The following is a 13,429-nucleotide window of genomic DNA, read 5'->3' as shown; positions in this document are numbered from 1 at the left end:
TTTATTGCAGTAGCACGGTTGATGTACAAACCTATTCATGTTTAGGTTTATGAATTTGCCAGTAGGAACTGTTAGGTAGACTTTAATAGTTGCTCAGAGATACTTACAAGAATTTCTGTAAGGTTCTAAGTACTATCAAGTAGACCCCCAAACCTTAGCACTTAAAATGTGGCATGACAATCTCCATATTTTACCAAGGGCAATGCTTCTTCACTATTCATTAGAAGCATAATGAAGCTACTGGACAGATATTTCAAACTGGGTCCAAGCTCCTTTCCTCCTTTCACACAGCACATTTAATCAGAGCTATTCCCAGGTTGACATCTTTCACTCAGAATCCTGGTCAGACCTGCAATATATTGTGTGTAGCAAGTATCAACTCTGTGTAGTAAGAAATGGGCTGATTCCAGCACACAAAGATGAGGTTATTATAAGTGGGTGGTGAATGCTCTCTGCATTGCATTAACCATGGGTAAATGCTGTGGCATTCTTGACAGTCCCAGTAATGAGCCTGTGATTCTCCCCCTCCCCTCTAACTGCCAGAAGCTCTCCCATTTCCTCCTCCTTCCAGTGTGCCATGCTGTTTCTACTGCAGCTCCCTAATGACCTCAGACACCAGTGCCTCCCTAATTCATCCAATCAGAGACCCACCTGCTCAGCCAATCAAACAGTGCTTCATTAGCTCCTCCAATCACCAACATTTACTATAACCCAGCTTTAACCACCCAGGTCACACCATTTCAGGCAGCCGTCAACCCTTATTGGACATAGTAAAAACCCTGGTAATTACCTGTGTCAAAGTCCTCGGATTTTCAACCCAAGTTGATCAGTTCAGACAGAAAACGTACCAAGGTTGACCTGGCTCAAGCTCTACGTGGTTCTCCTCCAAGTAGCAATAAATTGAACATCGTCACAGAGTAGGAATAAAATGGATAATAAGTTGCCAAAAAGGAGGTTTGAGATATAGCCAAAACCATGCACCTGTACACATGCCCACAGAGGAACAGGACCCACCCATATAGTCATATCTATTAGTCTTTAAGCCACACCTATTTTTCAAAATTGTTATAATTACTTTCTATGTTTAAATGACCTGGATCAATTCTTCATGGTATACTACGATGAGATCTGCATTGCAATGCCGGTGTTATACAAATGTTAATAAACAATCTCTCCATAAGGACACCATATGACTTGTGTTATTGAATTTAAAAGATTAATATTTTATGCGCAATTTCAGTTTCTATTAAAAGCCTTGAAAAACATAAGCATATAAAATTTAAGACAACACTAAAGGCCCATACACAGCAGGTTTGAGCAGCTTTCAGCTCAAAGCCACCCAGTGTGTATGGCCCGGCGATGAGCGCTGCTGCACACTCCTGCAAAATTGCCGGGAAAGCCATTCATCTGCTGGTTATACCAGCAGATGAGCGGCTTTCAGGACGGCTTTGCATAGCGCTCCGCAACGCCGTTCTCTCCTCCTCCGACTTAAGGTGCATACACACTGAGCGGCTTTTCCCGCAGCCATAAACGCGATCATCGCTGTCCATAGTCGCCCAGTGTGTATGGACCTTAAGACCGCATCAACCTTTCAAAATGTCCTTTATTTATGCACTTGGGTTATGACCCAAATCCCATAGCATAAAATCTGTCAATGTGAATGCTTGGTGCGGTTGTATCCAAACCTTTTTCATCAACGGTCAACCCTTTATAGACTGGCAGCAATACATAGTTACATAGTAGGTAAGGCTGAAAAAAGACTTGCGTCCATCTAGTTCAACCTGGTATAGATATCCATTGCTGATTTGGTAGGTTCTGATATTTTATAGACAGATTATATTTCTTATTTGTACCCATGGATGTTTTTCTCCAGTAAATGTTTGTCCAACTTTGCCTTGAACACATTTAATGAGCCAGCCGTTACCACCTCTCTGGGAACAGAGTTCCAGAGTTTGACTGTTCTGACCGTAAAGAAATTCTTTCTACTAGCTGAATTAAATCTTTTTTCTTCATTCAGCTAGTAGAAAGAATTTCTACACTTCCGCACGCAGCAACCTAAAATTTTGCACAGTCTGAAAGGATCTAGTTGAAATAACCCAGGATGAACTACCCAGCATTTCCACCAGAGTACTAAGCAGGGTTTAACACTGGTTGCAGTGCGACACAGTCACAGCAACGCAAAAGCCGGCACTTGGAAATTCCCTTATCCCATACCTACAAAGACATCATAGACCAGAAAATAATACCCCTTTTACATTAGCAAGCCAGGTCTCACCTGGGTGCGATCCGGCTTGCAAACACTTTCACATTGGCGCCCTGACATAAAGCTGGGTGGTTAACATCCTCGGGAGACGGAGCTGGGAGATAAGAACATCTCCCGGGGGCGATGCACGTCTCCACATATCGACCCAGGATATCTTCGTAAAAGAGGGGTGTAAGCCAGGTTGGGCCATTGGTCTCAAAGTGGTTTCAGCAGGGTTGCACCAGCATACAAAATCCCAGCTGTGAGCCGGCACTGCGGTGTGATACGGATATTCTATAGCTTACACATTCTATAGTGATTATGCAGTAGGGTATTTACATTGTTGCCTTCTTAAAATAATTACAGCCATAGGCTTTTCTCTTGAATCCTGTTATTCCTACAGAAACATGGATATCATGATATACTGAAGTCAAATGGGCAAGGAAGGGTTTGGATTAGCCATTCACTTATTCGAGACAAGTTATTACACCAAGCAGGCTGGAGCTACCACAATACTAGATTGCTGAATGAAAAGTAAAATTACTTTGTTTGGTTGCACCAGTAACAAAACTTACCCATTACTTGAAAGTAAAATTAAACAGAAATTAGAAGTGGATTGTTTGTTGTATCCTTCATAACTGTACAATACTGATCCAGCCACAAGTGACTCAATTCAAGGATAAAAATAAGATTTCAACAAAAAAGCTTCTTGCTTTATACTGCCAGCATTTGATGCTATGCTCTTTGAAGGTAGAAATCTTACTTTAAAACCTTTCCTTATCAACTGACTAGTGTCATAATACACGTCTACTGATGTACTCTTGTATAAGCAAAGTCATTAATTTGCACCTTATGATAGGTGTATTCAGGGTTTAAAAAAATACCCTATTTACCCAGCTGTCTCCCTAGTGCCCCAGTTACTAGTCACACTTTACACCCTAGCTACTTACCAGTGTCCCCTCATATTCTTGTTACTCCAAACTTTATTTGCACTTCTCCACACAATCCGCCTCTCAACCCAATTCCCAACACTCCTTGCACTGAACAGCACTGGACTACCCCTATATTGCTGTAGGACAGTGGTAGCCAACCCTAGCCCTCTAGAACTACCAACAGTTCACATTTTCCAGACAACCTAGCTGCTGCACAGCTGCACTCATTAATCACTGACACATTTTAAAAGATACACAGATGGAGCTAATTAGCTCACTTGTGATTCTGTGAGGAGACCTGCAAAACATGCACTGTTGGTAGCTCTCGAGGACTACCCCAGCTGTAGGATAACCAAAATGTATTATGGAGTAGCCTTATAATAAAATATTGTTTAATACAAATACTTTGAGTTTAACAAACAATTTATTTAAAGTAAATATGAATCTAGGGCAATGGTCCCAAAATTGCGTGCCTAGGCACACTGGGGTGCCTCTTGCCGGGGCACCTTGGGTTGGTGATCAAGCACCAAAACAAAATTAGTTTTCTTCTACGATCCCCATGGCAGCCATAACACTGGGATGTTCCCTTCCCCCATAGATTTAGACAGGATAATTTTCTCTAGGACCGCCCACCTTGGGGTATAATACCCCCTCCATGTCTTTTTTCCTGTCTCCGTTAGAGAAGGACAGAGTAGGTGTTTATTTGATTTCAACCAGGGTTACCTCTAGCAGCATGGAGCTGAAGGGGTGGCTCCCCGGGGGAGAGGAAGTTGCCAAACTAGTTGAATCTGTGTTTGTGCATTTTACCTGCCTAGAAAGCCAGCGCTATATAAGGAAGGAAGCTGTGGTATATGACAGTGGAGCAGTAAAACGGCGAGTGCTTGCATGGAAAAGAATGACCTGAAGGAAGCCATGGAGCTGTTTGGCATCAGCGCGATACACAGGGTCCAGCATTGGAGTAGGTGCAGACCGGGCCGGAGGCCGCATCTGCACGCTCCAAACAGACTAAGCAGAAGGGGCGGAAGTTCGCGGCAGTGTCACTTCCGCCCAGAGACGCCGGAGGTGCGTCAGGTAAATGCTTCCCCGAGAAACATGGGGAAGCATGATTAGTTCCTCTTGGTCATCCTGAATAGGGAATACCAGGGAACAAAGGGTTATAGCGCCCTATTTAAAAAAAACGCTGAGTACAGCGTGAATTGCACTGTTTGGAAGCTGTGACTGCTGCTTGCCACTATGGATGTGCATTCTCCCCCTAAGCTGGATAATGCCCCTCAGAGGTAAGCCCTTTGTTTTTTGGGCATTAGTTGAATTTATTTTTTAGATACTTAGGGGGAAATTTACTAAAGGAAATTTGTAAAAAAATAGGTGTATTTGTATCCAGAAATACACTCATTTTTTACATTTACTATCCCGAAAATACGTCAATTCGTATTCGTATTGATAGCACATCAATACGAATACGAATTGCTGTATTTTCGGGATAGTAAATGTCAAAAATAAGTGTATTTCTAAATACAAATACACCTATTTTTTTTACAAATTCCCTTTAGTAAATTTCCCCCTAAGTGCTTTATATTTTTTGTAGTGTGTCTGCTGAACAGAAAGTGGAACTATCTGCTATTCCGAAAAAGAGGTCAACAAAAAAGAAGTTTATTCAAACCTCTTGTATGTTGTGTGATAAGGATTTTTTCTGGGCTGATGCAAATGATTTATGTGGAGATTGTGAAGCAGGGCAAAGTAAAGTAGAAAAGAAAGGGAAACAATCAGATGTTCTTAAAGAACTTATGGACTGGATGAAAGAGTCATTTGTGTCAAAAGAGGAGTTTGCACAATTACAGACCCAGAAGAGATCTAGGGCTCAAGCTGAATTCAGTCAGGAGGAAGGATCAACTGAAGAAGTGGAATGTGTGGAAAAGGATTCCACGGATGAGTCGGGAGAAATAGAAGGTCTTTAAATCTAGAATTAGTCAAAAATGTATGGAAAAATATATTTAAGGCTATGAACTATAAAGAAGAACCCGGAACGTCAGAGGAGAAAAATCCCTTGTTTGAGGATAGAGGGAAGAAGGGGAGAACATTCCCAGTCCACAAGATGGTGAGAGAGACGGTTGCCAAAGAGTGGACGAACATGGATAAGAAGCGGACGCTGGGGAACCGGGTGGATAAAATGTATCCATACAAGGATGATGAGTTCCTGGGATGGTGCTCTATACCTAAGGTAGACGCCGCAGTAGCGGAACTTACCTCAAGATCAACAATTCTGGTAGAAGACGCAGCGGCCTTCAAGGACTCCATGGATAGGAAAATCGAGAATGCCTTGAGAAAGGTCCATACTGCATCCGCAGGATCACTCAAATCTACAGTAGCAGTGGCGTCGGTCTCTAGAGCACTGAGATTGTGGGCAACCAACCTACATACAGATGTGGATGAAAGAATTTCAAAACACTATCTATTAAAGAGTCTGGACATTATGCAAAAATCTATAGACTACCTGTGTGAGGCCTCATTGGATTCCATTGCTTTTGCGGCAAAGGCTATGGCTGCTGGGGTAACCGCAAGAAGAGCCCTATGGCTTAAACCATGGAGCGCGGACGCGAATTCTAAGTACAAGCTCACAACATTGCAATTTGAAGGAAACTTTTTATTCGGCTCAAAACTGGATATAATGATACAAAAACTATCAGGTGGAAAAATCGGTGCGTCTTTCTCAAGATAGAAGAAATAGTTTCCCTTATCCAGGTACTGGTAAACAGTCATATAGAGAAGCCAAAAGTTACAGGCCTGGTACAGAAGAGGCGGATCCAATACCTCGCGCCAAGCCTTTCGTGGGCGTTTCCAGTCTGATAAAAGGAGGAAGATCATGACTATTGTCAGACGTTGGAAATAGGAGCCAGACTGTTGCAATTCGGGAAGGAGTGGGAAGACACTATAACAGACAAATGGGTTCTGAAGATAATTCAGCAAGGTTACCATATCGAATTCATACAAACTCCCTGGCAAAACAGATTTCTGAAGTCCAGAATGCCAATTGAAAAAGAAAAAAGATCAGCTCTGTATGTGAAGATAAATCAACTGTTAGAACAGAAGGCGATCTAATTGGTGCCAGAAATACATCACAAGAAAGGTTTCTATTCCAACCTATTTCTAGTAGAAAAAAAAAATGGAGGATTCAGACGATTCTGGATTTGAGGGACCTGAATGGCTTAATCAGAAAAATACAATTTCGTATGGAGTGTCTGAAATCCATAGTCGCAGGAATAAAAAAGGGCGAATATCTAGCGTCAATCGACCTCAAGGATGCGTACTACCACATCCCGATTTGTGTAGAACACAGAAGGTTCCTGAGGCTTTTTGTGGCCGGCCAACACTTCCAATTTACGTGTCTCCCATTCGGACTAAGGACCTCCCCAAGAGTCTTCACCAAGGTGTTAATCACACTGGTGGCAGAATTGAGAAAGCAAAAAGTCCAAATATGGCCGTATTTAGACAACTTGTTAGTAGCTGGAAACTCGGTAGAAGAAGTGAAACAAAGTCTGAGTCTGACGATAAAGACCTTGCAGGTCCATGGTTGGTTAATAAACAAAGACAAAAGCCAGTTGTGTCCAACCAGAAAGTACAGATTATTACCTGTTAATAGGCTTTCCTCTACTCCACCATGGCAGCATACTTCTGGGTTTCCGCCCCCTTGGGTAGATATCTGAAAGGAACAAAAAAGACACTGCCCCCTATATAAGGGACCGCCCCCCTAGGCTCTGTGTCTTTCATTTTACAAGCTTAAACAATACACATAATAATATTAAATAACTCACTCAACCCTTTAATTCAGGGCTGGGAAAACAGCTGCCATGGTGGAGTAGAGGAAAGCCTATTAACAGGTAATAATATCTACTTTCCTCTACCTCCCCATGGCAGCATACTTCTGGGTCTACCCTAGCAGTTTTACTCCACTGGACGGGTATAATCAACAAAAAATAAAAAGGATACTGGTTTATTCACCGTATCTACAATATGACTCCATCTTCTTCTTTATGACTAGCATTTTTTTTTTTAAATTACTGCACTAAGAATTCTTCTTCCTAGTTTCGAGTCTTCAGTAGCCGCCACATCCACCCTATAGTGTTTGGTGAACGTGTGTGACGAGGACCAGCATGCTGCCTTACACACTTCTTCCAGCGATGCTGCCCCTTTTTCTGCCCATGACGCTGCCAATGCTCTCGTCGAGTGGGCTTTTAGCCCCACCGGAGGATCTAATTTTCTAATCTTATATGCTTCACATATACATGTTCTTATCCATCTGGATATGGTTATTTTCGTTGCTCCTAGCCCCTTTTTTATTCCTTCTGTAAGTACAAACAGTTTTTTCGACTTCCTCCAGGACTCTGATCTTTTTATATATATCTTTAACGCCCTGCTTACATCCAAATTATGCAACCTTGCCTCTTTGGAATTTGTCGGATTCTTGCAGAAGGCAGGTAATACTATCTCCTGGTTCATATGGAATTTTGAAACAACCTTTGGCAGAAAGTGAGGGTTTGTCCTCAACACTGCTCTATGTTCAAAGAAGTTGAGGAAAGGCTCTTCCGCCCATAACGCCTGCAATTCTGAGACCCTCCTTGAGGAGGTAATTGCTACCAAGAAAACTACCTTGATAGTGAGAAATTTAAAAGATACCTCCTCTAAGGGTTCAAACGGTGCCTCTGTCAGAACATTTAAGACCATATTAAGGTCCCATGGTGCCAGCGGGTTATGAAACACTGGCCTGATTCTCTTAATCGCCTGCACAAACCTTTGAATATATCTGTTGTCTGCAATTTTCATATCCAGGATAGCACTTAGTGCTGATATCTGCACCCTCAGAGAGCTAGCTGACAGGTTCTTCTCCAATCCTGCTTGTAGAAACTCCAGAATTGTGTTTATTTTCCTCTCATCCTTGCTCCCTGATCTGCAGAAGTGTACATACTTCCTCCACGTCCTGTAATATGAGCTAGACGTTGAATATTTTCTTGCTTTTAAAAGTGTACTTACTACTTTTTCCGAAAATCCCTTTCTTTTCAACGTCCTGGTTTCAGCAACCAAGCCGTTCGCTTCCAGTTGTCTGGTTGTCTTTGGTAATATCGGCCCTGCTGTATTAGATCCTTGCAATCTGGCAGTACCCATGGTTCTTCTATCGCCATTTGGGTTAGTTTCGCAAACCACGATCTCCTTGGCCAGTAGGGTAGGATCGCAATCACCCTGGATCTCTCTCTGCTTGTTGAGCAACCTGTGAATGACCGGAAACTGTGGAAAGACGTATGCTAGTTCCACCTCCCATTTTTCCGACAGTGCATCCATCTTCCATGATCCTGGTTCCCAATATCCGGAGAAGTAACAAGGCACCTTCGCATTCTTTTCTGTCGCCATTAAGTCCACTTGTGGAAGGCCCCATTTCCTCACAATCGTTGCGAACACCTCTGGCGAAAGCTCCCATTCTCCTGGGGCTATCCTGCTTCTGCTTAGAGCAGTGATTTTCAACCTTTTTACCTCGCGGCACACTAAATAGGACTTTAAAATTGCCAAGGCACACCCTAAGATCCCCACAGGGCAAAACACATTGGCCACCACAGGAAAAAAACAAACCTATTGGCCCCCACATTAAAAACAATCACACTGATCCCCACAAATAACAAAAATAAATACATTGACCCTTTACATGAAAAGAAGAGACCAGTAAATAACATTTGAACTGGTGGTGGCTGTAAATGGGTTTGGGCATCTCTAGATGTGGGGGCACACTTGAGAACAGCTCAAGGCACACTAGTGTGCCACGGCACACTGGTTGAAAAACACTGGCTTAGAGTATCGGCTAACCGATTCTCCTTCCCTGCAATGAAGACAGCCTTGAGGTTTACCACATGTCTCTCCGCCCACTGCAGTACCCTTGCTGCTTCCATCATCAGGGCTTTGCTCCTTGTTCCCCCCTGTTTGTCCGATCTTATTACAACCTCTCTGTTTATAAGTTCCTTTTGAAATTTTTTGCATGCCATCACAACCGCCCTCATTTCTCTTATATTGGAATGGCTCTGGCTTGCTTCCATATTCCATTCTCCTTGTGCTGTCCATTGTTCGCACACGGCCCCCCAGCCTTTCTTGCTGGCATCCGTGGTCACCATAATTTGTGTCTGAGTTGCAAACGACTTCCCCCGGCTTAATCTCTCCATGTTGTTCCACCATCTGAGATCTGCTTTCGCTTCTTTTGACAAGAAAATCTTTTGCTTCTTGTTTTTTTCGTCTCCATCCCATTGTTCTAGAAAGCATTCTTGTAGTGCCCGCATGTGGAACCTTGCCCCTGGTATAGCTTCTATTGCTGCCGACATAAGTCCTAGCACTCGCATACATTCCTCTGTATGACTTACATTCTCCTTTAACATGCTTCTTACTTCTTTGATCAATCTTTGACGCCTGTCTTCTGTCAGTATCACACGCATGGACTGCGTATCTAAGACCATTCCCAAATACTTTACTTTTTGTGACGGTTTGAGATGACTTTTTTGATAATTTATCAGCCAGCCATGTTCTTTGAGGTACTCCAGCACTAACCTCGTATGCTGATTCGCCTGTACTTCTGACCTTGCCATGATGAGAAGATCGTCCAGATACGGCCATATAGACACCCCTTGTATTCTTAAATTGGCTACCAGCACCACCAATACCTTTGTGAATGTTCTGGGCGACGTTGATAGGCCGAACGGCAGAGACATGAACTGATAAGGTTTTTCCTCTTAGTCTGAACCTCAAGTATTTTTGGTGTCCTAAGAATATTGGAATATGCAGGTATGCATCTTTTAAGTCTATTGTTGTCAAATAGGCTCCTTTTTCTATATCTGGAAGAATGTTTCTGATTGATTCCATTTTGAATTTCTTTGTTTGGACAAAAGTATTCAACCTTCTCAGGTCCAGTATCGTCCTGAACCCCCTGAAAGTTTTTCTACCACAAAAAACCTCGAGTGCCACCCCTGGTTTTCTTGTTGTTTTGGTACTCTTCTTACCACACCTTGGTCTATCATGACTTGTAGACTGCTTAATAACGCTGATCTTTCTTCCCAGTTGCTTGGGACAGGTGATTCTTCCATCCAATCTCCCGGCAGCTTGATAAACTCTATTTTGTAGCCTGAAGAGACGACTTCTAGTACCCACCTGTCCTGGGTCGATTGGCACCAGACTTGTTTGTAATACATCAGTCTGCCGCCAACCCTGTCCCTGGCGTCATTGTGTCTGCCTTCTCTGCCCCTTTGACCAAGAAAAGTACTTCTATTTCCGAACCAGGGCCTCCTAAAGCTACGACCCGGTCTATACGTTTTCGCTTCCTTATAATCTGCCGTTGAATATCGGAAGCTTTTATTAAACTGTCCTCTCCTTGCAGTCTTATCTTGGGGTAGCCATACTGACTTACCACCTGATATTTTTGTAATAATTTCGTCCAATTGCTGACCAAACAGGTACTTGCCTTGGAAGGGTATAGATAACAACTTATTCTTTGATTATTTGCTGCCCATGGCTTCAGCCAGAGCGCTCTCCTTGTCACGGTGTTATTTGCGCTAGACCTCGCCGCCAGCCGTACACCATCTAGAGAGGCATCGCAAAGGAACTCTACTGCCATCTGAATGTTCTGCACCATTTTCATAAGTTCTGCCCTTGTAATTCCATCTATCATATCAGACTCAAGGTCCTGGACCCAGGACCTAAGTACCCTTGATGTAATCGCCATCGCTGAGGATGTTTTTATCGCAGCGCCCGCAGTCACATGCTGCTTTCTTAAGTTCATCTCTATTTTCTGCTCCATAGAGTCTTTAAACACATTCGCATCCTCTAGCGCAGGTATTCCCAACCACGGTCCTCAAGGCACACCAACAGTGCAGGTTTTGTAGATATCCAGGCTTGAGCACAGGTGACTTAATTAGTATCTGAGGGATTCTGATTAAACCATCTGTGCTAAAGCCTGGATATCACTAAAACCTGCACTGTTGGTGTGCCTTGAGGACCGTGGTTGGGAATGCCTGCTCTAGCGGGAGTGTTGTCTTCCTTGATATGCGAGCAATCGCCGCGTCCACCTTCGGTGGCTCTTCCCATGTTTTAACCTCCTCAGGGTCAAACGGGTACATCTTTTGTACTCTTATTGGTACTGGTACTTTTTTATCAGGGTGAAGCCATTCTTCTTCCACTACTTCTTTCAATGTTTTTGATAATGGAAAATGCTTCACTTTTTTCTTTTTATCCTTAAACAGCAAATCTTGAAGTTTCCCTTCTTCCTGGGTATCTTCAATATTAAGGGACTTATTAATAAGGCATAACAGATTTTCCAGCAGATCCGGGTTAAAGTCTATTTCTTCCTTTTCTTGAAATACTTCTCTCTCTTCTTCCGCTCTGACTGCAGGACCCGCCTCTGAGTCATCTGAATCGGAGAGTACAACTCTGCTCCTTTTAGCAGAAGCCTTAGTATAGTCCTTTTTAGCCACGAAAGTATCTGCCAATGCTGTCTTTAATAATGAGACCAGCTCTGTCATCTGGGGTAATCCCATCTGTTGGACCCCCTTACACTTGTTATAGGTAGAACCTGACGATTTCTCCGGCAGGTTCTTCTTGCACAAAACACATTTTGCTGTATGCAACCTTTTATATTTGGCTTTCACTTCCGTTTTTTCTTTACTGGGTCCTGACCTACATAAGTCAAACACCAAAATCACTAAAAAATCTGTCCAAAATAAGCAGCCCAGCACACCAATGCTATAATCTATTCCTGGCTTACCCTGCTTCTGCAGGCTGCTTCCTGTCTTCCTCCATAATACCACTTGTAACAATATGCTGAGCTCTGTTTAGAAGAAAACACTCCATAAGCTCAAACAAATATTTGCCATTGCCCTAGCAGCACTGCTGCTTCCATAGGGCCTTACCTTTGTCTGCTGGTATGAAGGATACGTCTGCAGCAACCTCGAGGGTTTGCAGACTGGTTTGAAAACCTTGTGCCCGGCATATGCGCTCCCTGTGACGTCAGACGCCACCGCCGTTACCGGGCGCCGCCTGATGACGCGCCCGGCGTCCTCGAACGCCATACGCGTCCCGGCTTCAGCCTGTGCCTGGAACATGTCGCTCCAGACGCCGGACATTTCACCGGGCACACATCTACTCTAGCCGCACTGGGCGGCAGAGTCCCACAGCAGATGGACGTCCCATTCCACTCTCGGCAGTGGGGGTCCCCAAAAAACGATACACTAAGTTCTCAGCTGCACTGGGCAGAGGAACCAGCTCTCATGATCTACACAGGGTAAGCCATCCATCTACCCTGAAAGGAAAAAAAAAAGACACAGAGCCTAGGGGGGCGGTCCCTTATATAGGGGGCAGTGTCTTTTTTGTTCCTTTCAGATATCTACACAAGGGGGCGGAAACCCAGAAGTATGCTGCCATGGGGAGGTAGAGGAAATATTACCGTATTTATCGGCGTATAACACGCACTTTTCCCCCCTGAAAATAGGGGGAAAATGATGTATGCGTGTTATACGCCGATATGCGTGTTATACGCCGATATAAGCAATGTCATCCGCCGATATAATGTTAAGTACCGGTAATGCAGGCAGTAATGTCATCCGCCGAAGTGCGCGGTCCGGTTCTCTGCTGCTGCTGCGCACCGTCCGGTCCTCTGCTGCTGCGCACCGTCCGGTCCTCTGCTGCTGCTGCGCACCGTCCGGTCCTCGCAGCAGCACGCTCAAGACTCCTCCCAGTGACCTGCTCTGCAGAGTGACTCCTTCCTCCCTGGCTACAGCAGCGTCATCAGCCTTACCAAGCGCTGGCTGTAGCCTGGAGGAGGAGAAGGTTTTCTGGTGCTAACTGTGCTGCCCTGCTTCTGTTATTCAAGGTGGTTTTTTTTTTTTTTTTACAGATAATCAATTATCCTTATTTTGCTTCAAAGTTTTTATTTAGAAATCCCCTCTTAAAATGAAGGTGCGTGTTATACGCCTGTGCGTGTTATACGCCGATAAATACGGTATTTTTCTCGGAGTAAGGATACCAAGAAATATTCTGTGGCCCTATCACTCGAGAGGTGTATGAAGATGAAGAACTTGATAGAATGGATCTTGGAGGAAAAGAAGATTCCTTTGATAAAGGAAGTACAGCTACTAGGAATGATCTCTTGCATAAAGATAATTCCCTGGGCTCAGTGGAATTCAAGACCGCTGCAGTGGTTCTTGCTGAAGAAGGGATTAAGAGATCATCATATCATAAA

Source organism: Crinia signifera, chromosome 2 (assembly GCF_055691185.1).
Source record: "Crinia signifera chromosome 2, ASM5569118v1, whole genome shotgun sequence".
NCBI classification, from domain to species: domain Eukaryota; kingdom Metazoa; phylum Chordata; class Amphibia; order Anura; family Myobatrachidae; genus Crinia; species Crinia signifera.
The sequence above is the reverse complement of the archived record's forward strand: the minus strand, read 5'-3'. Positions refer to the sequence as shown.